Source organism: Rutidosis leptorrhynchoides, chromosome 4 (genome assembly GCF_046630445.1).
Source record: "Rutidosis leptorrhynchoides isolate AG116_Rl617_1_P2 chromosome 4, CSIRO_AGI_Rlap_v1, whole genome shotgun sequence".
In the NCBI taxonomy this organism is placed as follows: Eukaryota; Viridiplantae; Streptophyta; class Magnoliopsida; order Asterales; family Asteraceae; genus Rutidosis; species Rutidosis leptorrhynchoides.
The window spans coordinates 78,882,926-78,891,766 of record NC_092336.1 but is presented as its reverse complement, the minus strand read 5'-3'; positions in this window follow the sequence as shown (position 1 = coordinate 78,891,766).

Sequence of the window (8,841 nt, the reverse complement as noted above, 5' to 3'; positions counted from 1 at the left end):
TACGAATTAAGTCTTCCGTTGTGCATTTGCTCAATTTAAGGACATTACTTGGAGTTGATCATCGCAATGGGACCAAATGTTGATGACTTCGTCCAGGTGGATAAGGACGGGTTGTTATAGTTGGTATCAGAGCGGTAGTCTTAGCGAACCAGGTCTTGAATTAGTGTGTCTAACTGATAGTTGTTTAGATGCATTAGTGAGTCTGGACTTCGACCGTGTCAGCATGTCAAAAGTTTTGCTTATCTTTTCGTGTCGAAAATTACTTGCTTATCATCCTTAAAGTCTAGACACATCTTACTGCCTCTATTGCATAGATAGTGTATAGATAAATTCGTATCTTAGCGTATCTGTTACTACAAACCTTGCCTGACATATTTCGTAGATTCCTCCGTAACTTATGGGATTTTAGTATTTTATATGCATATGTAAATTATGTATTGCAGGGTACTAATTTACATCCTATAATCTATTCTTATCTAAAATCCTTCATCTGATTTTACGAGACGAATCTCTCAACCAGTTCGAATCCCTCGGATTCTGACAGCTATTCTGATTTGGAGTTTCACCTAAGCTCCGAAAGCAGTGTCACCAGAATGAATCAACCAATTCATCTGATGGGTTCGTAGCCTCCTTAATCATTGGAGATAAGAAGAAGGTGACCCTTTTCATCCACCACATTGCCCTCTTGGCGAAGAAACTGAAGCACTTACCGGCGAACCTGTCCGAAACACCATTTTCAGTCTCATTTCCAGAGTATCTCGTCACGACTGTATACTATCTCAAATCCTAGATCTTATTCATTCGCTCGTTCCGACCGACAATCATCCCGGAGTAATACAAGAAGTCAACGAACTTCGCGCTCGAGTAATCAATTTGGAGAATATGGTGCAAAACGTACCAGCTTCAGCAACATCACCTGCATCAACAGTACAACCAACAACATAAGTTTCAACATTACATGCTCAACATCTCATTCTGTACCTCGAGTATAATCATCGTTCTATGAATCATTCTACATTATTTATCTTCGTTCGACATGGCGATTATATAATCTTTAATGTTTTAGAGATTATATATTCTTATTCTAACGGTAAATCAAATGAGTCTAATATCATATTGACTCATTAAATCCATGATTACATCTGAGGGAAAATATAGATGCAAATATATTTTCATAAAGATTGTAATTAAAAATTCTTTTGTACAAACTGTTAATGGTGAAAATATTTTAACGGGTAGGTAATACCCGAGGAATATTTAGATTTCACATTAATAAGTTGCACTGTACATTCTTCGACTCTAATTCAACAGTCAGTCACTATTCTACGTATATCCATAGATATATGTATCCGTTCATCACAGAATCCATTTTCGTTCAATTTCATATTTGGATTTTGACCTATCAGAATCCAACAAGTGGCATAATGAAGAAAACATCGGACAAAGTAAAATTTGTTAGAAACAAACGAACTAACTAATTGAAATATTGTTAAGAATCCACGCTAACTGTTCCTAGCTAACTGTTCCTAGCTAACTGGTTACATTTTATTTATCGCAATTTAATTATCGCAATTTATATTCTCGCAATTTACATTCTCGCAATTTTATTTATCGTCATTTAATTTCTGTATTTATTTTACGCACTTTAAATAACGGGACACGTATACAAGGTTTCGACATATCATATTGACCCATCTATATATTTATCTTGGAACAACCATAGACACTCTATATGCAAATGACGGAGTTAGCTATACAGGGTTGAGGTTGATTCCAAAATATATATATAGTTTGAGTTGTGATCAATACTGAGACCGGTACACGGGTCACGATACGTATTAATTAATTCAAATGTTATATATTAAACTATATATGAAATATTGGACTATTGGACTATTGGACTACTAACTTTGGACAATTAAAATGAATTAAAATATTGATTATAATATATGAAACTAAATAATTCTTCAAGTTTGCCACTTGATTTTCATCTTAAACCTCATTTGAATCTTGACGATTCCAATCCATATTCAAACCTTTCATGATTCTTGAAAACACCTCGATCGAGAAGATGAACCAGTTGCACTTCATCTACGGAAGAAAAGATTGATGCATATAGTTATGCACCCGAAAAACCCTCAGAAACTGAGTAATCGTTTAACACATAGCTGTGTTAATTCTTTTAGTGTTATTATTACCCAAAATAATTTAGGTAATCCCTTTCCAAATTAGCCAATTTTGTCACAGCTCCAACAAGTCAACTTCAACTTTTCATCCGAAACAACCTTATTATAACCTAGATATATATGAGTACTCTTTATTGTTACCAGGGAACCTTTTATAATCCACCATATTACCATCAGCGTTTAATCATCTAAAAACACAATTCTCCTGAAACCACCGCGGTTTGAAAACCGATGACCCAGATTCGTTAACTTTGAAAATGCTGACGAAGCAGCATGTTGTAGATGGTCTTAATGGCCAAAAGTTGATGATAAAGAAGGAATTGTTAGGAACGCTCGATAGAAAATTTGGTACTGAAAATCGGATTGAGCACATCATGAAGGAGACCAAGGACAAATACAAGGACCAAACCCTACATTCAAAGAATTCAGGTAATTCTGGATCCAATGAAATCTTTAGAGAATATCTTGCTCCGAAGTTATGTTAAAATCTTGCAGAAAATCTTTCTTCATCAACTTTCAAACTTAGAAATTCCAAAATATCATCATAAATATCTTCGATATTTTGAGGATATTTTCATAAATATTCTCGTCTGAAAATTATATACCTCTTTGTGCTATCTGTATTACATTATATTGGAAACTTCTATATAATCTAAGTATAAATTATGAATGAATTATGAAAAAGTGTTGGGAACTGAAGTATGAGTTAGTATAATATAATGTGCTTGGCCAACGTGATTATATTACAGTAAGTCATGCTGAATTTCTATTGGAGCATGATGATTCATAGATCATAACGTCATCATATGCCATGTTACACGACTCTTTCATTCTACTTAATCTCTAAGCATATCACGGAAATATTTCCTTGATATTTCTGTTCTTCCGTAATTCCAACAGTTGCTAATAATTCGTGCTAATACATTTTCCTTCTGATTAGAAGATTTCCTTAAATTCCTTGAATTCCGGACACCCACCATGACTGCGTCAAAAGTTAAGACGAAACTTTTCACTCTTTTGTGATAGCTTCACTCGTACGCTTTACATGATCGAATCGTTTTATTTATATTAATCAATAATGATAAAACTCTAATTATCAACTCATATTCTTCATGAAAACATTTTTATTGTTAGCCATGACAACCTCGATCAAATTTCGGGACGAAATTTCTTTAACGGGTAGGTACAGTCACGACCCGAAAAATTCTGACTAATTTTAAACCAAACTCTCGATACGATATTGTATTTTTGACACAATAAGCAAAGTCTATTAGGTTGGATCTCAAAAATTTTGAACTGTTTCATTATTCAATTGACCTTCGACTGTTCCCGACGATTCACGAACAACTATTTGGAAATAGATGCATATATATTTATATTTATATAATAATAATTTAAATTGTAATTTAAAATAATATAAAATATAATAAAAGTTATTGAGAATCTATATATAAAGTATATTAAGTATAATTATTAAATAATAGTAACACTCGTTTGTCAATTCGTTAGTATTTAAATAAGTAATTCAAACTTATGTGATTTGAAAATAAACGAAAGCTCATTAATAGACTACGTAAACTTCAGATTAGTTGAAAATATATTTACTATCTTGTTTTGAATTTTAATTAATTTGTACATTCTATTTGGGATTGAGCTCAAATGACAGGACAACTTTTATGATCGATATTAAACAAGTTTACACTCGAATTTATGAGAAGTTGAACTTAAACGTTGGTCTATAATTAAGTCTTATCAATTCTAAGTTTGCTAAAAATATATTTAAATACCTCGAGCTAAGTTTTAGTACTTCGTACATATAAATTGGAACATAAAATAAATAATTACCGAGCCTTTTTGATCAGGTTTCAAACAGGTAATGAGTGAAATAATTAAATATATTTAATCTAAAAATTTGGGATTTTTAGGGACATTTTTTTACGTCAACTATTTAGAAATGGACACGATATAGCACTCCGTAAAGTTAAAATATCTAATTGTCCGCAGAGGCTGCTGAACTATGCTAAATGAGCTTACACGTTTATATGATAACTTATATTATACTTTGGAAATACTGTGCATGATTTGTGAATATTGTGCTTAATTGGTTTAATAATTATTAGTGTATTGTCTTCTTTCTGCATTATATCTCTTCTCTTTATATATCTATATCTATAATCCTATAGAGAATATATACATACATATATCTCCTTCTTTATATATAAACTCTTACTGAGGAAACCGGATCACCATTAAACACCATCAACTACCATGTCTTCTTCAACCACCGGCTACCACCATAACCATCCTCCATCAACCCGACATCATCCCATCGATAAACCTTCTAGACCACCGGTTACCGATCACCAACAACAACAACCACAGTCACCATCGCCCTTCGAACACCACTGCACCCATCTCATCACCTTCTTCATCATCACCATAACCACCATGACTATCACGGTCTCTCACCTTTGAGCCACCATGATCACGATCTTTCTCTCTCTAACCATCTCTCTCCCTCTCTTTTTATAAACCACCATCGAAGCTTACTGTGACTCTTTTGTTTCAATCGAGAACAACCACCTCACCGGACCACCACGCTGCTGCTCCGTACAGCCGTAAACCACCACTACATCACCACTTCATTACCATTATTATTCATTCGAATCACCTACTGCAAACCTGCGTTTTTTTTCTTTCTGTTTTTAGTTATATTCGAAAACCCAAAAATCTCTATGTATACAACTGTTCCTGCTACTTTTGTTTCTGTTATTCTCTTCAAGAATAAATCTAAATCGCCGCAGGTTGACATCATTACTGTTACTATTCATCATCTTTTTCGAAACCACCGCTACTGTTGCACTTTATTTTTCTGTTTCAAGCCAAACACCGCCACCCATTTGACCTGCTACAACCATTCTGCAAAAATCGAGCTAATGATCTGCTGAAATCCTTAACTGCTACTCTATCGATTTTTCTGCTTCATTTTCATCAAGATCGACACCCAAAACAGTCACCATCATCATAATTCTTTTACTGTTTCTGCAAATCACTATGCTACTGCTACGTTTGTTGTTCGCCTGCTCAAAGACCTCAAACCACCTCACACCACCTCCTTCTCGATCCCTGTTCTACTGCTTGGTATTCTTCTACTGTTAAAACGAGAAAAATGATAACGGGGAAGATGATGAACAGTGGATATACGATAATTACGATTCTGTGATTATCTTATGATTATGACTAGGATCATGATAATGAAATGATGATACGGTTATGTTAATGGTAGGTTAGATGATGATGAAAAGGTTAAATGGGTTTTGAATTTAGAAGATGAAGAAGATGAACCATTTTAAAAACGGTTATAAATATTTCGAAGTAAATAAAAACAGATAAATAGGCATGGAGTAGTGGTGTTGAGTGTTGACAGGTTATCAGAAGGTGACGGGTTCGAGCCCTGCCGTGGGCTATTTTCTTTGAAATTCGTTTTTAAGAGGTAGTTACAATTTCAAAATTATTATTATTATTATTACTATTTTTATTATTATTATTATTATTATTATTATTATTATTATTATTATTATTATTATTATTGTTGTTGTTGTTGTTGTTGTTGTTGTTGTTATTAATATTGTATTAAAATTAGTATTAAGTTTTTCATGTTTATTTAAAAACTACTGTTATTATTATAAGGTTTATTATTAAAACAATCATTTATATTAATAGAATTAATAATATTATCATCATTAGTACTATTATCATTATTATTATTATTTTTACTAAAATTATATTAGTATTATTATAACTACTGTTTAAACAAACAAAAGATATATATATATATATATATATATATACATATATATATATACATATATATATACATATATATATACATATATATATATATACATATATATATATACATATATATATATACATATATATATATACATATATATATATATATATATATATATATATATATATATATATATATATATATATATATATATATATATATATATATATATATATATATATATAAATCAATATATTTAATCTATCAAAATTAATAACTTTAATTATTTAAAATATCTATAATGAATAGATGAAACATATATATTAATAATATAAAAGTAAAGTTATATCTATATAATTTTGATCGATTACGATTATGTGTGTTAATATATATACATATATATGATATAGGTTCGTGAATCCGAGGCCAACCCTACAATTTTTCAATGTCATTATATGTATTTTTACTACAAAATACAGTATGGTGAGTTTCATTTGCTCCCTTTTTAGTTGCTTTTGCAATATATATATTTTTGGGCTGAGAATACATGCGCTGCTTTTATAAATGTTTACGAAATAGACACAAGTACTTAAAAATATATTCTACGTTGAGTTGTACCACTGGCATACTTCCCTGTAGCTTGGTAACTACTATTTACATGTGGTATTATAAACGCGAATCCTGTTGATAGATCTATCGGGCCTGACAACCCCAACCGGACTGGACGACCAGTATTCAACGGTTGCACAGTACTTCGTTTCGGTGACTTTACTTGGTACGGTGTAGTAAGATTTCATAATAAAGGGAATATGCGACGTTGATTAAATGTTAAGTATGGTTACCAAGTGCTCAACCACTTAGAATGCTTTACATACACTTGCGAGTGTATTATGTTTATGATTATGAAATCTTGTGGTCTATTAATGTAGTGACCCGAACTTTTCCATGTTTATATATATATTAAATGAAATTGTTATTTACATGATTAAGTGTTTCCAACATGTTAAGCAATCAAACTTGTTAAGACTTGATTAATTGAAATAGGTTTCATATAGACAATTGACCACCCAAGTTGACCGGTGATTCACGAACGTTAAAACTTGTAAAAACTATACGATGACATATATATGGTTATATATATAGTTAACATGATTTTATTATAAGTATGTATCTCATTAGGTATTTTAACAATGAGTTACATACATAAAAATGAGACTATTAATTTAAGAAACTCGAAAACGATATATATAACGATTATCGTTATAACAACGTCTTACTAGGTACATATGAATCATATTAAGATATTTATACACTTGGTTAATTATGTTAAATGAGAAGTAAATATATTATTAAGTGTATTAACAATGAAATACATATGTAAAAATAAGACTACTAACTTAATGATTTCGAAACGAGACATATATGTAATGATTATCGTTGTAACGACATTTAACTGTATATATATCATACTAAGATATATTATATATCATAATATCATGATAATATAACAATTTAAAATCTCATTTGTTATAATAAACAATGGGTTAACAACATTCAACAAGATCGTTAACCTAAAGGTTTCAAAACAACATTTACATGTAACTACTAACGATGACTTAACGACTCAGTTAAAATGTATATACATGTAGTGTTTTAATATGTATTCATACACTTTTGAAAGACTTCAAGACACTTATCAAAATACTTCTACTTAACAAAAATGCTTACAATTACATCCTCGTTCAGTTTCATCAACAATTCTACTCGTATGCACCCATATTCGTACTCGTACAATACACAGCTTTTAGATGTATGTACTATTGGTATATACACTCCAATGATCAGCTCTTAGCAGCCCATGTGAGTCACCTAACACATGTGAGAACCATCATTTGGCAACTAGCATGAAATATCTCATAAAATTACAAAAATATGAGTAATCATTCATGACTTATTTACATGAAAACAAAATTACATATCCTTTATATCTAATCCATACACCAACGACCAAAAACACCTACAAACACTTTAATTCTTCAATTTTCTTCATCTAATTGATCTCTCTCAAGTTCTATCTTCAAGTTCTAAGTGTTCTTCATAAATTCCAAAAGTTCTAGTTTCATAAAATCAAGAATTCTTCCAAGATTGCAAGTTTACTTCCAAGTTTTCTAAATCCATTCAAAGTAATCATCCAAGATCAAGAAACCTTTGTTACTTACATTAGGTTATCTTTCTAATACAAGGTAATAATCATATTCAAACTTTAATTCAATTTCTATAACTATAACAATCTTATTTCAAGTGGAAATCTTACTTGAAATTGTTTTCGTGTCATGATTCTGCTTCAAGAACTTTCAAGCCATCCAAGGATCCTATGAAGCTAGATCTATTTTTCTAATTTCCAGTAGGTTTATCCAAGGAACTTGAGGTAGTAATGATGTTCATAACATCATTCAATTCATACATATAAAGCTATCTTATTCGAAGGTTTAAACTTGTAATCACTAGAACATAGTTTAGTTAATTCTAAACTTGTTCACAAATAAAAGTTAATCCTTCTAACTTGACTTTTAAAATCAACTAAACACATGTTCTATATCTATATGATATGTTAACTTAATGATTTAAAACCTGGAAACACGAAAAACACCGTAAAACCGGATTTACGTCGTCGTAGTAACACCGCGGGCTGTTTTGGGTTAGTTAATTAAAAACTATGATAAACTTTGATTTAAAAGTTGTTATTCTGGGAATATGATTTTTATTATGAACATGAAACTATATCCAAAAATTATGGTTAAACTCAAAGTGGAAGTATGTTTTCTAAAATGGTCATCTAGACGTCGTTCTTTCGACTGA